General features: G+C 38.2%; 1 long non-coding RNA gene across 1 annotated transcript in view; it reads right to left on the reverse strand.

Moving 5' to 3' along the window:
• LOC122978815 overlaps positions 1-15227 on the reverse strand; it is a 48529-nt gene extending 33302 nt beyond the window's left edge. The window contains exons 1-2 of the long non-coding RNA XR_006402747.1: positions 14770-15227; positions 7651-7661 (exon numbers count right to left, since the gene is read on the reverse strand). This is a non-coding gene — a long non-coding RNA (uncharacterized LOC122978815). The remainder of the gene's footprint in view (positions 1-7650; positions 7662-14769) is intronic.
• Positions 15228-19182: the final 3955 nt, after the last annotated feature.

The raw sequence follows: 19182 nt of genomic DNA on the forward strand, positions 1-19182 counted from the left end.
GTTAAAAACATGTGTGTGTGTTACATTTTAATGATCCCCACATAAAGAACTGTTTACTTTAATTGTCATTTCAGGTGAATGAACATGGCCTCCGTTCGTATCCTCTTCTTGTTTTTCATCATTATCAGAGCAAGAAGTGTAGGAAAATGTAAGTTCTGCCATAAACTGAGAATGTATTTTGAGAATTTCAAGTGTTAACTGCTGCTTGCTGTTGATGTAATATCTGTCACAGAAGTCAAAAGTCAATTTATTTAAAACAAAGAACTCAAAACAAACAAAAAATAACAAACAGGTGGGGTACGTCTGCTGAACTGGCAGCTTCTCTGGTTTTATACATGGGACACACTGGGTCCAGGTGAGTCCCATCCTGCTAATCAGTGTGCTCTCAGGAACCTGCTCCTGCAGACAGAGAACAGCAGCAACAAGGAGCTCAAAGCAGAGGAGCTTTCACACATCTCATCCATTTTTAAAAATGTATTTTCCTCCACAGCTTTTGTAAAAGTGGAATGCAGGACTGGAAACGTGGGACAGTATGGCCAGCAGTCAATGCTGGACTGTGTTGTCACAACCGCAGAAGAAGTAAAAGACCCAAAAATCTGGGTGGTCGCTTGGAAGAAAAAGGGATCTGAGGATAACTTACTGGTTTTTCACCGAGGGGAAACTAAAGTGCAGCCTGGCTATAGGTTTGCTGAGTCATCCTGGAACGACAGGAATATGAACATATCCCTGCTCATTACCAACACTATGATGGTGAACAGTGGAGATTATACATGCTCGGTGTTTACAGACTGCGGTGGTGATGAGGAAACAGAGACCAGCCTCAGAGTCACAGGTGAGAGCCTCCAGCCATGACTGACCACTAAAACATTTTGATAATTATTTGATACAGACAGACGACCATTTTAAGTCAAAAATATATTGTCAAAGCTAATCCGTACCAACTAATTTCAAAGCTCAACCATGGTTGTTTCTGTTTTGATGAACATTTTCATTCTAGTTTTGACCAGACTGATATTTCCCTTCAGCTGTGTCAGCTCTGTCCCAGAGTCTTGTCTTTACTCTCAGTGTCACTGTGACAAATAATCCAATAATAGAAATAGCCGTTGCAGTAGCCAGTTTCTTCATTATCTGTCTTGCTTGTCACAGGTTGTACTTCATATTACTAGTCCAAAATCATGGTCAATAAATTATATTGAGATACTTTATTGGTATTGATTGATGTCATGGTGCAATATTCAGGTTAATGAACATGTTAGCTTTCTATCTCTGTCTTGGCAGCCAAATACAACAAACCAACAATAAGCTCCATCCCTGAGAACATTACTGGAAAAGAAGATGTCACCTTGTCCTGTAGCTCTGTTGGTGGATACCCAGAAGGTGAACTTCGCTGGTTCGATGAGCACAACAAGGATTGGACAGCAAGCAGTGAAATGGAGGCAGAGCTGACAAACGATGGTCTGTTTAAACTGTCTAGCAAGCTGTCTTTGCTGAAAAATTCCATTTCCTCCAACTACACCTGCGTAGTGTTCAACTCCAGTGGCGGCAAAGAGGACGAGGTCACATTGGAAATACCAGGTACAACAACATCTGAAGGTATTTGTTGTTGAACACCACACTTGATGTCTTTTAAACCTAAAGTAATGGCTCAGTCCTGCTTCACACAGAAACATGGATGTCATTTAAATAATTTCAGCTTCAGTATTTTGAAGCAATGTGAATGACACCGCACTTATATCAACACACCTTAATTTGGGATTGCTCAACTAAGAGGAGCCTGAACCACAAGTCAACTTTGGTGCTTGTTTTTTGTCGGCACTATGGGAGGTTGTAATGGACAAAAGTTTCTTTTATCAATAATTAAAGGCAACCATCTTACTTGTTGTAATTATTTTGATACACAAGTCACTGATTAGCCAGGCTGCCACATGTCTCTAAATCTGACCCGACATCATCCTCAAACCCTCAAAACAATAAAGAAAACTAGTTTTTACACTGTTCATTCTCATTAGTGGAACAACTCATTAACTGGTTCACTTGGCAACTTCACAGCCACCCTATCTGTACTGTTACTGACTGATAAGTTGTCACAGCTGACATATACAGTACAGTAAAAGGCCATTTTCTGATTAGGTGATCAGTATCTGTACTGCAGTTCACTGTCACTGTCGGTTGCAGCATCAGTTCAATAATGAAACTGTCTGCCTGCCGTCTCGTTGCTTGTTTACAGTCTACTATTATCTGCAGGGGTAATGTGTTCACTCAGAGTCTACGTGCCAAATTTTGTCCAAACTCCTCTGGGGGATGAAAGAGAAAGTGAATGTATCTTGCTGAAGTATAACAGGGGGAACTTCCCACCAGCACATGCATACCTTGTTTTAATAAACACTTACATATTTACTCCTTTAGATCAAACCTCCAAAATAGTCACCCCTGTGGTGGTCATCAGATTGCTGATCATTGGATTGCTGATCGTAGGATCGCTGTTGGCGCTGCTGATTTACAGAAGGCGGTCTCAACGTGAGTACAAACACACATTTGTTTAGCTTCAGTTTCCCTTTTTATAAACAGTAATGAGTTATGACTTACATTATTTGTGATCAAATATACTGGTATAGCAAGTCTTCACCACTATGATATTTGATCATGATATTAATTTATATTTTTAATGTGATATTTGAATACTAAAGTTCTCAAATGTTGTGAAGGGTTTCTCTGCAACACCCCTAATGAGTACGTCTGTCTTTGGACATACTGTCATCTCTGTTTTTGTTCTTTTCTAACTCATGCATGAAGGGCTAACATCAAATATGTCACTCTAAAGATGTACAGGTGATATGTACTACACTAGACATCCAGTATTTAGTATTTTTCCAGGGCTTGTGGGAAACTAGACTTGGTTACTAATCACCAACATTTGAATCATAACATAACCTGACTCATGCTTTGGACATCTGCAAGCAAAGACAACTCCCCATTGGTTAACCGTCTTTGTTCGCATGTCTTGATCTCAGCAGATGGTGATGGTTTTACACCCAATTTAACCCATTTTAAATCTTTAATTTGTTCCAGGTCACCATCGAGAGGTTCCTACATGTGAATCAGATGCTGAGCAAGGTATGTCTATGCTATTTGACTTACTGAGTCTAACTATTCAGATTTTATTTTATCACTCTTTTCATCTGAACTCTCGGAGATTTAATCCAGACTTTGATATTAAATCTTTTTCCAGGTGGTCATGTGGAGATGTAGAAAGAATGTGAAGATGGCACAGCTCTCTCTCTCCCTCTCTCAGGAGATTGTTCATGTCACATGGATATAACTACTTACTAGCAACACTTCCTGGTTTGCTAAGAATGTGAAGATGGCACAGCCTGAGGTAATTACACTATAATGTCCCAAGCAAACAATTGAAAAGATTAGTTTCACCTTCATTTCATTGTTTGTGTATTGACAGTCAACAAGACAATATCAAATATCTTAAAGCTCTCTCTCTCTCTCTCTCTCTCTCTCTCTCTCAGGAGATTCTTCGTGTCACATGAACATAACTACTTACCAGCAGCCTCTGAAAGGATTAGCAGAAAGCTAAAGGGGCTGGAAGTTGTGTATGTGTGTATATGTGTAGTGTTCCTCTAACTGTGATCTGTGAAACAGGGTTTATGTAACTTTTAGGACCACTATGCAAGAGTTCACTACTAAAACAACATGTATTTTGGGAATCTCAGGGTTTTTGGTTTCATTTTTCTCTTCATCTGATGCCAGCTCTCAGGAGTGCCCATATGTTTTGGGCCTTTTTGTAACTGTAAGGGAGGTAACGGTAAATGTACATGATTAATCTTGTTACAGTGCTGTAACACAAAACAATCAGGGTTGGTCATTAACTTTTGGGAGGAAGAAAAACAACCAGGAATATGCATGCACGTCCAAACCAGAGAGGGCAGGTGCTCACGGTTCACACAGTGCAGGGCTCCAATGTCCACGGATTTATTGCACCAAGGTGACGTTTTAACCACCACTGCTCTTCACCAGACTAAAATGACAATGTGCCATCTTAAATATACACATGATACAGTCACATGATACAGTCACATGAACTATTTTTGTTTTGTAAATATTTTTTTATATTTATATTGTTGATTCAGTTTATTCTGCAGGTCAAAATGAAACGTTTCACTGGATTACAGACTGTCCTGACATTTTAATGACTTTATTGTTGTATTTTTATAATTACATGCACCATATAAACTGTGATCTTTAAGTCGATGTGATTAAAACAAAATTTGAATTAAGATATGAGAACTTTGTGAATTATTTTATTTTATTATTTTTGCTGCAAACTCGTGTGGATCATATTTCAGATGAAATGATGAAAACAATGTGACTTTTCTTGTGGACAATTGCTACACATAAACATCTCTGGATTTTGAGATTTGAACCTCAGCTGCTGCTCTCTTGGCTTCATTAAGGCTGGTTTCCATTTCTTCTTCCTGATTAGCTCATTTGTTAACATGGAAGTGTGTCACCACCCAGGATCTTTCAGTACCATCATTGTTTTGTTGGGTGATTAGATTCTTTCTTGTTCCCCTTTCTTTCTCTTCACACCTCACTTTGTTTGCTTTAGTCTCATCTGTGCATAAAACCCTAAAAAGCTTCAAAAGTATTGCATACATTTGATTTTTTTTAAATTTCACTTTTGGATTTCTGCTCTCAATGCTAACGCAAGTTATTTAACATAATTAAGCTTTTTGTTAACAGATTAATGATTAATGGATTAACTGTGATACTTTCAAACATGGACGTCATCATCAGATTTTATGATTTCAGATTATTTTGATCCAGATTTAAGATGAATATTTCAGAAAACTGAAGATACCCCGTGCACAGCAGTGTGTCTCTCCTGAGTGCCGGCTGATGCAAAAAAGTATTCCAGCGCACACCAGGATAGTAGTATTGACACTATTTTATTAACAGATTACATTAAAAAACAAAAGGAGTGAACTACACGTTTCGCACATTGCTTCATCAGATTCGTTCTGTGCTTGATTGCCATCAGATGTCTTTAAATAGTCGGGTGCTGATCAACAGAGGATCCAACAGGTTCACACACAGCATCTCATTTTCTAAGACCCTCTAATCAGACAGCTTATCTCTTCTACAACAGAGAACATTGCAATGTGCAGAGAGTCTGGTGAGAACATCACCTTGAAGTGTTCCTCTGCAGGATGTCTCAATATTATCCAAGATTTTGTTGGGATGTATCTGTATCGAAGTGTTAAGAACAGGGAGAACATGCTTTACTATCATCCTATAATCCAAACTCCATGGACAAGATCACCCCGGGCATAAGATACAAAGACAGGATTCAGACAAAAGGATCTCTGGAGAACCACACCATCACCATCAGCAACCTGACCACCAATGACTCTGGTGTCTACAGCTGTGTGTACAGAAAGTTTCCCGAAGGTGAAGCCCGATGCAACGTCTACACTGTTAATGTAAAAGGTCTGTTTTTCCTTTTTCTTCTAAAACAAACAAATAAACAAACAACGCATGGTCTTGTCTTAATGGTAGTAACTCACATAAGTGTAAATACATAGAATAAATACCTTTTCAGTTTTTTAATTCTACACCACACTTCTAGTACATTTAATAGGGAAATATTGTAAATTGCATAGATATGGTGATCTTATAAAATATGACGCATTTTTAAAGATACACAATAGTATATAAAATAGCTAAAAATGGATCCACTTCAACCAGATATAATATTAAAATGCTGTGATAATGCATCATGATCAAATGATACTTGCATTATCACTAAAGTAGTATCACTTTTACTACTGATACTTGCATTATCACTAAAGTAGTATCACTTTTACTACTGATACTTGCATTACACTTCCCAGACGACAACTACAGACCTTAAAGCGTTATGAACCCAAAATAAACTCTGATTTTGCTGCTTTAATTATAATAAACAAATCTAAAGGATGCCGAAGTAACTACATCATGATGTTGATTTGTAAAAAGTCTGAATTCATCCTTTGTCAGATCTGTCCACAAGACGACAAGAAAACAACTTTTAAAATGATTATTTTCTAAATGGATTTCTGATCGATCAGTTATGTTTTGTCAACATTGTAGCTGCAATTTATATATATATGTTGTGCTGTAATTTATATATATATATATATATATATATATATATATATATATATATATATATATATATATATATATATATATATATATATATATATATATAAATTACATATATATGTATATATACTTGTTTTTTTTTCCATTGACAAGCCAATGGAATGTGGTCGGCCTGATAAGAAACAGCGGTGTTTCTGGTAAACTCATCCTAGATTTGAAAAGTGCCCTTATGACAGCTCAGCCTTTTTCTATGTTTTACTCCTTATACATTTGTTCACAATCCCTCTCACTGGATATATAGAACGGTCTTTTTGTACATTTAACATGACATTATTCAAACCAAATTCAACCCTACCACCTTCTCCCTGCTTCTGTCTTGTCAAGTCATCATCGAGTCACGTGTGTGGCTGCTGTGTCAGCCAGCTGTCATTCAAGAAAACCTGCATTTCAGGTACATGAAACGTCCTTCCTGGTGGTGTCTATTTTAAAGTAAAGTGTTTTATGATGCAAGAAGACACGTCTGTCTGCATCTTATACCGATTCTTGTTGCTGGATGTAAGTCACTGCAGAAATTTGGATTCAAGAAATGGCACAAGTGGAAAAGAACATTAAAAATCTGTTTTAACCATGAGTTGTGCTTGCTGTGTGTTTTCTGAGTTGTAAAGCAATTGATCCCTATTGTGTTTTAATTTTGGCTGCTTTCAATAAGAGCCAGCCACGCATGTCGTTGAGTCATAATGAAAGTGAAAGTCGGTCAACTCCCTGGGAAAACCGAGGTCCGTCTTTGAGTCAAATATTTTCCCCCAGACGGACAACATGGCTACTTCATAGAGGAGCGTGTGCGGTGAGTTTAGCGTTTGTTACTATTAGCAGCGTGACATGTTTATGTGACATGTTTATGTTACACTATAGATGAAGTTAAGCTACGTGTTGCTACATGTGGTACATAAACTATGGCAGCGACAGCTGGTGTGTTATAGACACTGTAGATACGTTGATCCACACATGCTCACAATGGAATTAATTATGGTTTATGGTCGCGGTTTATGTGCTGTATATGTTACTTAATGCAACATGGAATTACTATTAGTGCTGCTTTCAAATGCGCTCCTAAGCTAACTTTGCTCCAGCTATAGTTCAACTTGTAACTTTTAACAGCCTGTTGTTGTGGAGGGATTTGTCATTTTCTCTCTCAAACTTTTCTCCTTTGTGTGGTGCAACATGAAGTTATGTGTCTCAGGTTAAGAGCTAACATTGAATGAATAGTGCACCCTGTTGTGGACAAAACTGGAAATTATAAGATGAGGTGTGAAACCAAAGTCTTACTCACAAATCAGGAGTCGTATTCACAAAACCTCCTACGACTAAACGTTTCTCCTGACTGGCCGAGTTAGGAGAAACTCCTAAGAATAAGAGGCAAAGAGTTAATAAATAAGGATCCAATGTATGACAATATTATATATATATAAAATTTGGGGGAAATTTGGGGGAAACTGTTTTTTTTCCTTGCCAGGATTATACTGTCAGTACAGTCTATTTTCATGCAGGTGCACAGAGCAGAGTTTCTCTTCAGGAACAGTTTAGCTGAGGTGATCTGCAACTCAGTTGTCCTGTGATCAGTTTAGTTAATAATAATTAATAATACGAACACTGTATGAAATTCTTTCATTTTTTCCCCTGAATGTTGATGTTTTATTTCATTATTTTTATCAGGATGTAAGTGGAAGTCGTCCTTGTTTCAGGCAAGGTTAGCTGCCTGCGATGGTATCACTGGCAATCAGGTGGTTAATTAATTAATGCTGCCAAAATTGACCACATTTGGCTCCATCTGCTGCTCGCCTGCTCAGAACATGTCAACAGTGTACGACTCGAAGCGCACCTGTTTTCTGTTTTCATCATTTTCATTGGTGGAGACAAACAAACCTCCCAAAAGTCACACAAAGCCTGTTTATCTATATTTTGCTTCTTTGTTTTACTTTACATACATTGAGTGGCGTGCATTGTCAAACCACCGTCACACACACTAGATCCACTGGTAACTTGATTATTCTTGTGCAACCAGTGTCAGGCTGTTGAACAACAGCCACACAAACCTCTTTGCTGTTGTGCATTATTGATGTAATTGTTATTAATTTATTCAACTCAGTTTCTGAGTTTATGCTCTGCAGATCAGTTGGAGACTGAATGTCTCTTTTTTCTTCTCCATCAGGATTACCCTCACTATTGGGTCACTGGGACCATGACTGAGTCTATCATCTTCTTTTAAGCTTCTTTGAGCCATGAACCTCTGGTCACAAAAATACCAAAAGTGTCCCAGACACACTTGTACAATGAACTTGACTACTCTTTTCACTCTGCACTTTGACTCAGAAATAGATTCTTGGGGGTTAAAAACATGTGTGTGTGTTACATTTTAATGATCCCCACATAAAGAACTGTTTACTTTAATTGTCATTTCAGGTGGATGAACATGGCCTCCGTTCGTATCCTCTTCTTGTTTTTCATCATTATCAGAGCAAGAAGTGTAGGAAAATGTAAGTTCTGCCATAATCTGAGAATGTATTTTGAGAATTTCAAGTGTTAACTGCTGCTTGCTGTTGATGTAATATCTGTCCCAGAAGTCAAAAGTCAATTTATTTAAAACAAAGAACTCAAAACAAACAAAAAATAACAAACAGGTGGGGTACGTCTGCTGAGCTGGCAGCTTCTCTGGTTTTATACATGGGACACACTGGGTCCAGGTGAGTCCCATCCTGCTAATCAGTGTGCTCTCAGGAACCTGCTCCTGCAGACAGAGAACAGCAGCAACAAGGAGCTCAAAGCAGAGGAGCTTTCACACATCTCATCCATTTTTAAAAATGTATTTTTCTCTACAGTTTTTGTAAAAGTGGAATGCAAGACTGGAAACATGGGACAGTATGGCCAGCAGTCAATGCTGGACTGTGTTGTCACAACCGCAGAAGAAGTAAAAGACCCAAAAATCTGGGTGGTCGCTTGGAAGAAAAAGGGATCTGAGGATAACTTACTGTTTTTTCACCGAGGGAAAACTAAGCTACAGCCTGGCTATAGGTTTGCTGAGTCATCCTGGAACGACAGGAATATGAACATATCCCTGCTCATCACCAACACTATGATGGTGAACAGTGGAGATTATACATGCTTGGTGTTTACAGACTGCGGTGGTGATGAGGAAACAGAGACCAGCCTCAGAGTCACAGGTGAGAGCCTCCAGCCATGACTGACCACTAAAACATTTTGATAATTATTTGATACAGACAGACGACCATTTTAAGTCAAAAATATATTGTCAAAGCTAATCCGTACCAACTAATTTCAAAGCTCAACCATGGTTGTTTCTGTTTTGATGAACATTTTCATTCTAGTTTTGACCAGACTGGTATTTCCCTTCAGCTGTGTCAGCTCTGTCCCAGAGTCTTGTCTTTACTCTCAGTGTCACTGTGACAAATAATCCAATAATAGAAATAGCCGTTGCAGTAGCCAGTTTCTTCATTATCTGTCTTGCTTGTCACAGGTTGTACTTCATATTACTAGTCCAAAATCATGGTCAATAAATTATATTGAGATACTTTATTGGTATTGATTGATGTCATGGTGCAATATTCAGGTTAATGAACATGTTAGCTTTCTATCTCTGTCTTGGCAGCCAAATACAACAAACCAACAATAAGCTCCATCCCTGAGAACATTACTGGAAAAGAAGATGTCACCTTGTCCTGTAGCTCTGTTGGTGGATACCCAGAAGGTGAACTTCGCTGGTTCGATGAGCACAACAAGGATTGGACAGCAAGCAGTGAAATGGAGGCAGAGCTGACAAACGATGGTCTGTTTAAACTGTCTAGCAAGCTGTCTTTGCTGAAAAATTCCATTTCCTCCAACTACACCTGCGTAGTGTTCAACTCCAGTGGCGGCAAAGAGGACGAGGTCACATTGGAAATACCAGGTACAACAACATCTGAAGGTATTTGTTGTTGAACACCACACTTGATGTCTTTTAAACCTAAAGTAATGGCTCAGTCCTGCTTCACACAGAAACATGGATGTCATTTAAATAATTTCAGCTTCAGTATTTTGAAGCAATGTGAATGACACCGCACTTATATCAACACACCTTAATTTGGGATTGCTCAACTAAGAGGAGCCTGAACCACAAGTCAACTTTGGTGCTTGTTTTTTGTCGGCACTATGGGAGGTTGTAATGGACAAAAGTTTCTTTTATCAATAATTAAAGGCAACCATCTTACTTGTTGTAATTATTTTGATACACAAGTCACTGATTAGCCAGGCTGCTACATGTCTCTAAATCTGACCCGACATCATCCTCAAACCCTCAAAACAATAAAGAAAACTAGTTTTTACACTTTTCATTCTCATTAGTGGAACAACTCATTAACTGGTTCACTTGGCAACTTCACAGCCACCCTATCTGTACTGTTACTGACTGATAAGTTGTCACAGCTGACATATACAGTACAGTAAAAGGCCATTTTCTGATTAGGTGATCAGTATCTGTACTGCAGTTCACTGTCACTGTCGGTTGCAGCATCAGTTCAATAATGAAACTGTCTGCCTGCCGTCTCGTTGCTTGTTTACAGTCTACTGTTATCTGCAGGGGTAATGTGTTCACTCAGAGTCTACGTGCCAAATTTTGTCCAAACTCCTCTGGGGGATGAAAGAGAAAGTGAATGTATCTTGCTGAAGTATAACAGGGGGAACTTCCCACCAGCACATGCATACCTTGTTTTAATAAACACTTACATATTTACTCCTTTAGATCAAACCTCCAAAATAGTCACCCCTGTGGTGGTCATCAGATTGCTGATCATTGGATTGCTGATCGTAGGATCGCTGTTGGCGCTGCTGATTTACAGAAGGCGGTCTCAACGTGAGTACAAACACACATTTGTTTAGCTTCAGTTTCCCTTTTTATAAACAGTAATGAGTTATGACTTACATTATTTGTGATCAAATATACTGGTATAGCAAGTCTTCACCACTATGATATTTGATCATGATATTAATTTATATTTTTAATGTGATATTTGAATACTAAAGTTCTCAAATGTTGTGAAGGGTTTCTCTGCAACACCCCTAATGAGTACGTCCGTCTTTGGACATACTGTCATCTCTGTTTTTGTTCTTTTCTAACTCATGCATGAAGGGCTAACATCAAATATGTCACTCTAAAGATGTACAGGTGATATGTACTACACTAGACATACAGTATTTAGTATTTTTCCAGGGCTTGTGGGAAACTAGACTTGGTTACTAATCACCAACATTTGAATCATAATATAACCTGACTCATGCTTTGGACATCTGCAAGCAAAGACAACTCCCCATTGGTTAACCGTCTTTGTTCGCATGTCTTGATCTCAGCAGATGGTGATGGTTTTACACCCAATTTAACCCATTTTAAATCTTTAATTTGTTCCAGGTCACCATCGAGAGGTTCCTACATGTGAATCAGATGCTGAGCAAGGTATGTCTATGCTATTTGACTTACTGAGTCTAACTATTCAGATTTTATTTTATCACTCTTTTCATCTGAACTCTCGGAGATTTAATCCAGACTTTGATATTAAATCTTTTTCCAGGTGGTCATGTGGAGATGTAGAAAGAATGTGAAGATGGCACAGCTCTCTCTCTCCCTCTCTCAGGAGATTGTTCATGTCACATGGATATAACTACTTACTAGCAACACTTCCTGGTTTGCTAAGAATGTGAAGATGGCACAGCCTGAGGTAATTACACTATAATGTCCCAAGCAAACAATTGAAAAGATTAGTTTCACCTTCATTTCATTGTCTGTGTATTGACAGTCAACAAGACAATATCAAATATCTTAAAGCTCTCTCTCTCTCTCTCTCTCTCTCTCTCAGGAGATTCTTCGTGTCACATGAACATAACTACTTACCAGCAGCCTCTGAAAGGATTAGCAGAAAGCTAAAGGGGCTGGAAGTTGTGTATGTGTGTATATGTGTAGTGTTCCTCTAACTGTGATCTGTGAAACAGGGTTTATGTAACTTTTAGGACCACTATGCAAGAGTTCACTACTAAAACAACATGTATTTTGGGAATCTCAGGTTTTTTGGTTTCATTTTTCTCTTCATCTGATGCCAGCTCTCAGGAGTGCCCATATGTTTTGGGCCTTTTTGTAACTGTAAGGGAGGTAACGGTAAATGTACATGATTAATCTTGTTACAGTGCTGTAACACAAAACAATCAGGGTTGGTCATTAACTTTTGGGAGGAAGAAAAACAACCAGGAATATGCATGCACGTCCAAACCAGAGAGGGCAGGTGCTCACGGTTCACACAGTGCAGGGCTCCAATGTCCACGGATTTCTTGCACCAAGGTGACGTTTTAACCACCACTGCTCTTCACCAGACTAAAATGACAATGTGCCATCTTAAATATACACATGATACAGTCACATGATACAGCCACATGAACTATTTTTGTTTTGTAAATATTTTTTTATATTTATATTGTTGATTCAGTTTATTCTGCAGATCAAAATGAAACGTTTCACTGGATTACAGACTGTCCTGACATTTTAATGACTTTATTGTTGTATTTTTATAATTACATGCACCATATAAACTGTGATCTTTAAGTCGATGTGATTAAAACAAAATTTGAATTAAGATATGAGAACTTTGTGAATTATTTTATTTTATTATTTTTGCTGCAAACTCGTGTGGATCATATTTCAGATGAAATGATGAAAACAATGTGACTTTTCTTGTGGACAATTGCTACACATGAACATCTCTGGATTTTGAGATTTGAACCTCAGCTGCTGCTCTCTTGGCTTCATTAAGGCTGGTTTCCATTTCTTCTTCCTGATTAGCTCATTTGTTAACATGGAAGTGTGTCACCACCCAGGATCTTTCAGTACCATCATTGTTTTGTTGGGTGATTAGATTCTTTCTTGTTCCCCTTTCTTTCTCTTCACACCTCACTTTGTTTGCTTTAGTCTCATCTGTGCATAAAACCCTAAAAAGCTTCAAAAGTATTGCATACATTTGATTTTTTTTAAATTTCACTTTTGGATTTCTGCTCTCAATGCTAACGCAAGTTATTTAACATAATTAAGCTTTTTGTTAACAGATTAATGATTAATGGATTAACTGTGATACTTTCAAACATGGACGTCATCATCAGATTTTATGATATCAGATTATTTTGATCCAGATTTAAGATAAATATTGCAGAAAACTGAAGATACCCCGTGCACAGCAGTGTGTCTCTCCTGAGTGCCGGCTGATGCAAAAAAGTATTCCAGCGCACACCAGGATAGTAGTATTGACACTATTTTATTAACAGATTACATTAAAAAACAAAAGGAGTGAACTACACGTTTCACACGTTGCTTCATCAGATTCGTTCTGTGCTTGATTGCCATCAGATGTCTTTAAATAGTCGGGTGCTGATCAACAGAGGATCCAACAGGTTCACACACAGCATCTCATTTTCTAAGACCCTCTAATCAGACAGCTTATCTCTTCTACAACAGAGAACATTGCAATGTGCAGAGAGTCTGGTGAGAACATCACCTTGAAGTGTTCCTCTGCAGGATGTCTCAATATTATCCAAGATTTTGTTGGGATGTATCTGTATCGAAGTGTTAAGAACAGGGAGAACATGCTTTACTATCATCCTATAATCCAAACTCCATGGACAAGATCACCCCGGGCATAAGATACAAAGACAGGATTCAGACAAAAGGATCTCTGGAGAACCACACCATCACCATCAGCAACCTGACCACCAATGACTCTGGTGTCTACAGCTGTGTGTACAGAAAGTTTCCCGAAGGTGAAGCCCGATGCAACGTCTACACTGTTAATGTAAAAGGTCTATTTTCCTTTTTCTTCTAAAACAAACAAATAAACAAACAACGCATGGTCTTGTCTTAATGGTAGTAACTCACATAAGTGTAAATACATAGAATAAATACTTTTTCAGTTTTTTATTTCTACACTACACTTCTAGTACATTTAATAGGGAAATATTGTAAATTGCATAGATATGGTGATCTTATAAAATATGACGCATTTTTAAAGATACACAATAGTATATAAAATAGCTAAAAATGGATCCACTTCAACCAGATATAATATTAAAATGCTGTGATAATGCATCATGATCAAATGATACTTGCATTATCACTAAAGTAGTATCACTTTTACTACTGATACTTGCATTATCACTAAAGTAGTATCACTTTTACTACTGATACTTGCATTACACTTCCCAGACGACAACTACAGACCTTAAAGCGTTATGAACCCAAAATAAACTCTGATTTTGCTGCTTTAATTATAATAAACAAATCTAAAGGATGCCGAAGTAACTACATCATGATGTTGATTTGTAAAAAGTCTGAATTCATCCTTTGTCAGATCTGTCCACAAGACGACAAGAAAACAACTTTTAAAATGATTATTTTCTAAATGGATTTCTGATCGATCAGTTATGTTTTGTCAACATTGTAGCTGCAATTTATATATATATGTTGTGCTGTAATTTATATATATATATATATATATATATATATATATAAATTACATATATATGTATATATACTTGTTTTTTTTTCCATTGTCAGCCAATGGAATGTGGTCGGGCCTGATAAGAAACAGTGGTGTTTCTGGTAAACCCATCCTAGATTTGAAAAGTGCCCTTATGACAGCTCAGCCTTTTTCTATGTTTTACTCCTTATACATTTGTTCACAATCCCTCTCACTGGATATATAGAACGGTCTTTTTGTACATTTAACATGACATTATTCAAACCAAATTCAACCCTACCACCTTCTCCCTGCTTCTGTCTTGTCAAGTCATCATCGAGTCACGTGTGTGGCTGCTGTGTCAGCCAGCTGTCATTCAAGAAAACCTGCATTTCAGGTACATGAAACGTCCTTCCTGGTGGTGTCTATTTTAAAGTAAAGTGTTTTATGATGCAAGAAGACACGTCTGTCTGCATCTTATACCGATTCTTGTTGCTGGATGTAAGTCACTGCAGAAATTTGGATTCAAGAAATGGCACAAGTGGAAAAGAACATTAAAAATCTGTTTTAACCATGAGTTGTGCTTGCTGTGTGTTTTCTGAGTTGTAAAGCAATTGATCCCTATTGTGTTTTAATTTTGGCTGCTTTCAATAACAGAGCCAGCCACGCATGTCGTTGAGTCATAATGAAAGTGAAAGTCGGTCAACTGCCTGGGAAAACCGAGGTCCGTCTTTGAGTCAAATATTTTCCCCCAGACGGACAACATGGCTACTTCATAGAGGAGCGTGTGCGGTGAGTTTAACGGATGTTACTATTAGCAGTGTGACATGTTTATGTGACATGTTTATGTTACACTATAGATGAAGTTAAGCTACATGTTGCTACATGTGGTACATAAACTATGGCAGCGACAGCTGGTGTGTTATAGACACTGTAGATACGTTGATCCACACATGCTCACAATGGAATTAACTATGGTTTATGGTCGCGGTTCATGTGCTGTATATGTTACTTAATGCAACATGGAATTACTATTAGTGCTGCTTTCAAATGCGCTCCTAAGCTAACTTTGCTCCAGCTATAGTTCAACTTGTAACTTTTAACAGCCTGTTGTTGTGGAGGGATTTGTCATTTTCTCTCTCAAACTTTTCTCCTTTGTGTGGTGTAACATGAAGTTATGTGTCTCAGGTTAAGAGCTAACATTGAATGAATAGTGCACCCTGTTGTGGACAAAACTGGAAATTATAAGATGAGGTGTGAAACCAAAGTCTGACTCACAAATCAGGAGTCGTATTCACAAAACCTCCTACGACTAAACGTTTCTCCTGACTGGCCGAGTTAGGAGAAACTCCTAAGAATAAGAGGCAAAGAGTTAATAAATAAGGATCCAATGTATGACAATATTATATATATATAAAATTTGGGGGAAATTTGGGGGAAACTGTTTTTTTTCCTTGCCAGGATTATACTGTCAATACAGTCTATTTTCATGCAGGTGCACAGAGCAGAGTTTCTCTCCAGGAACAGTTTAGCTGAGGTGATCTGCAACTCAGTTGTCCTGTGATCAGTTTAGTTAATAATAATTAATAGTACGAACACTGTATGAAATTCTTTCATTTTTTCCCCTGAATGTTGATGTTTTATTTCATTATTTTTATCAGGATGTAAGTGGAAGTCGTCCTTGTTTCAGGCAAGGTTAGCTGCCTGCGATGGTATCACTGGCAATCAGGTGGTTAATTAATTAATGCTGCCAAAATTGACCACATTTGGCTCCATCTGCTGCTCGCCTGCTCAGAACATGTCAACAGTGTACGACTCGAAGCGCACCTGTTTTCTGTTTTCATCATTTTCATTGGTGGAGACAAACAAACCTCCCAAAAGTCACACAAAGCCTGTTTATCTATATTTTGCTTCTTTGTTTTACTTTACATACATTGAGTGGCGTGCATTGTCAAACCACCGTCACACACACTAGATCCACTGGTAACTTGATTATTCTTGTGCAACCAGTGTCAGGCTGTTGAACAACAGCCACACAAACCTCTTTGCTGTTGTGCATTATTGATGTAATTGTTATTAATTTATTCAACTCAGTTTCTGAGTTTATGCTCTGCAGATCAGTTGGAGACTGAATGTCTCTTTTTTCTTCTCCATCAGGATTACCCTCACTATTGGGTCACTGGGACCATGACTGAGTCTATCATCTTCTTTTAAGCTTCTTTGAGCCATGAACCTCTGGTCACAAAAATACCAAAAGTGTCCCAGGCACACTTGTACAATGAACTTGACTACTCTTTTCACTCTGCACTTTGACTCAGAAATAGATTCTTGGGGGTTAAAAACATGTGTGTGTGTTACATTTTAATGATCCCCACATAAAGAACTGTTTACTTTAATTGTCATTTCAGGTGAATGAACATGGCCTCCGTTCGTATCCTCTTCTTGTTTTTCATTATTATCAGAGCAAGAAGTGTAGGAAAATGTAAGTTCTGCCATAAACCGAGAATGTATTTTGAGAATTCCAAGTGTTAACTGCTGCTTACTGTTGATGTAATATCTGTCCCAGAAGTCAAAAGTCAATTTATTTAAAACAAAGAACTCAAAACAAACAAAAAATAACAAACAGGTGGGGTACGTCTGCTGAACTGGCAGCTTCTCTGGTTTTATACATGGGACACACTGGGTCCAGGTGAGTCCCATCCTGCTAATCAGTGTGCTCTCAGGAACCTGCTCCTGCAGACAGAGAACAGCAGCAACAAGGAGCTCAAAGCAGAGGAGCTTTCACACATCTCATCCATTTTTAAAAATGTATTTTCCTCCACAGCTTTTGTAGAAGTGGAATGCAAGACTGGAAACACGGGACAGTATGGCCAGCAGTCAATGCTGGACTGTGTTGTCACAACCGCAGAAGAAGTAAAAGACCCAAAAATCTGGGTGGTCGCTTGGAAGAAAAAGGGATCTGAGGATAACTTACTGTTTTTTCACCGAGGGAAAACTAAGCTACAGCCTGGCTATAGGTTTGCTGAGTCATCCTGGAACGACAGGAATATGAACATATCCCTGCTCATCACCAACACTATGATGGTGAACAGTGGAGATTATACATGCTCGGTGTTTACAGACTGCGGTGGTGATGAGGAAACAGAGACCAGCCTCAGAGTCACAGGTGAGAGCCTCCAGCCATGACTGACCACTAAAACATTTTGATAATTATTTGATACAGACAGACGACCATTTTAAGTCAAAAATATATTGTCAAAGCTAATCCATACCAACTAATTTCAAAGCTCAACCATGGTTGTTTCTGTTTTGATGAACATTTTCATTCTAGTTTTGACCAGACTGGTATTTCCCTTCAGCTGTGTCAGCTCTGTCCCAGAGTCTTGTCTTTACTCTCAGTGTCACTGTGACAAATAATCCAATAATAGAAATAGCCGTTGCAGTAGCCAGTTTGTTCATTATCTGTCTTGCTTGTCACAGGTTGTACTTCATATTACTAGTCCAAAATCATGGTCAATAAATTATATTTAGATACTTTATTGGTATTGATTGACGTCATGGTGCAATATTCAGGTTAATGAACATGTTAGCTTTCTATCTCTGTCTTGGCAGCCAAATACAACAAACCAACAATAAGCTCCATCCCTGAGAACATTACTGGAAGAGAAGATGTCATCTTGCTCTGTAGCTCTGTTGGTGGATACCCAAAAGGTGAACTTCGCTGGTTCGATGAGCACAACAAGGATTGGACAGCAAGCAGTGAAATGGAGGCAGAGCTGACAAACGATGGTCTGTTTAAACTGTCTAGCAAGCTGTCTTTGCTAAAAAATTCCATTTCCTCCAACTACACCTGCGTAGTGTTCAACTCCAGTGGCGGCAAAGAGGACGAGGTCACATTGGAAATACCAGGTACAACAACATCTGAAGGTATTTGTTGTTGAACGCCACACTTGATATCTTTTAAACCTAGAGTAATGGCTCAGTCCTGCTTCACACAGAAACATGGATGTCGTTAAAATCATTTCAGCTTCAATATTTTGAAGCAATGTGAATGACACCGCACTTATATCAACACACCTTAATTTGGGATTGCTCAACTAAGAGGAGCCTGAACCACAAGTCAACTTTGGTGCTTGTTTTTTGTCGGCACTATGGGAGGTTGTAGTGGGCAAAAGTTTCTTTTATCTATAATTAAAGGCAACCATCTTATTTGTTGTAGTTATTTTGACACACAAGTCATTGATTAGCCAGGCTGCCACATGTCTCTAAATCTGACCCGACATCATCCTCAAACCCTCAAAACAATAAAGAAAACTAGTTTTTACACTTTTCATTCTCATTAGTGGAACAACTCATTAACTGGTTCACTTGGCAACTTCACAGCCACCCTATCTGTACTGTTACTGACTGATAAGTTGTCACAGCTGATATATACAGTACAGTAAAAGGCCATTTTCTGATTAGGTGATCAGTATCTGTACTGCAGTTC

Source organism: Thunnus albacares, chromosome 3, assembly GCF_914725855.1.
Source record: "Thunnus albacares chromosome 3, fThuAlb1.1, whole genome shotgun sequence".
Taxonomy (NCBI): Eukaryota; Metazoa; Chordata; class Actinopteri; order Scombriformes; family Scombridae; genus Thunnus; species Thunnus albacares.